Here is a 1,594-nt window from a genome sequence, read left to right on the forward strand (position 1 = left end):
AGGTGGAAATTCATGAAAGAACGTAGATTCTGGAGTACAGTGGAGCTATAGAGATCACCTGGCAGGTTGTTCACAGACAGCGAAACCGTAAGTTGTGAGGGAGATGGGAAGCAAGAATACTAGTAAAAATTAGATAGGAATCCAGAATGCTATGTACTCTTGAGGTTTGTTTTGAGGAGTAATAAAATAACACATGTACAATTTGCAACCCAGTGCTTGGTACAAAGTATATGTATGGTATAACATGTGACCTGAAGAAAGCAACCAATAATCATGAATCTAACAAGATGACTCAATATGTGGGTTGGATCTGAAATATAAGGCATCGGAGAGCAGAGATCTTAACCGGGATAAAGTGAAAATGGGGAATCAAGGGATGAACTGATATGGCCCAAATATAAACACCTACCCTACAAACACAGGGCGCCCACACAAAATTGCAACAGAGAAAGGGTATCTGTTAACAACACTTCCATGGGCTTCTCCCTACAGACACTCTGAATCCCTTAGGCTATCTGAAGTTCTAAATGTATGATACAGAGCAGACCTATTTTCCCACATCTGACCTGTGACCCAGAATTAATGGTTGCTTTCTAATCAACATCCTTATTTTGAAATCTCAGGTGTTAAGAAATCTGACAAGTCATTATTGGTCATGACATAGGAAGGACTTTTAGGTTAATGTCTTCTCCTCACAGGTGTTTGTTAATCTAAGGATTCTTTAATTGGTTAAATATCTTAATGTGTGAGGTGACTATTGCCATGTTGTGGAACATTCATCTGTAACCATTAGCAACACGGAAATGGTAAGTTTAGGTGTGTTAGTGGAAAGATCTTGCTTCTTAGAGTCTGATGAAGGAAAAGGTGAAATGTAGGCATTTGGGGGGATTATGTTTCCATTTGTACCTTTGCAGGGATTATTAGTCTTTCTGGATTTGTGCAGAAAATTCAGCAGTGTTTGAATAAATTATTAAGTTATTCATAAGTATTTGTTATTCAATCTTTCTAAATTAATTTACACATTAAAATTAATTCTTAATCTTAAAATTTTTTAATCTGTACTTTTGAGAGAGAGACAGACAGACAGTGCAAATGGGAAAAACAGAGATAGAGGGAGATGCAGAATCCAAAGCAGCTTCAGGCTCTGAGCTGTCAGCACAGAGCCTGAGCCCAACCGAACTCAGGAACTGTGAGTTCATGACCTGAGCTGAAGCTGACGCATACCAGACTGAACCACCCAGGTGCCCCTATAATTCTTAATCTTAAATGACCACAAATTTTTTTTCTTGGAGCATGACAGGAATTGGGAGTAAATTTAATTTGGAAAAATAAAGGAAATGTTTTCAGATGTATGAAAAGGGGAGTAATGAGTGCGTACAAACATAAACTATTACAGTTCATTAAGATTAAAGCAATGCTGGGGGGCCTGGGTGGCTCAGTCAGTTGGGCATTGGACTTCGGCTCAGGTCATGATCTCAGGGTTCATGAATTGGAGTCCCGCGTCGGGCTCTGTGCTGACAGCTCAGAGCCTGGAGCCTGCTTCCAATTCTGTCTCCCTCTCTCTCTGCCCTTCCCCTGCCCAAGCTCTGTCTCT

The sequence above is a fragment of the Suricata suricatta genome, chromosome 15, assembly GCF_006229205.1.
Source record: "Suricata suricatta isolate VVHF042 chromosome 15, meerkat_22Aug2017_6uvM2_HiC, whole genome shotgun sequence".
In the NCBI taxonomy this organism is placed as follows: Eukaryota; Metazoa; Chordata; class Mammalia; order Carnivora; family Herpestidae; genus Suricata; species Suricata suricatta.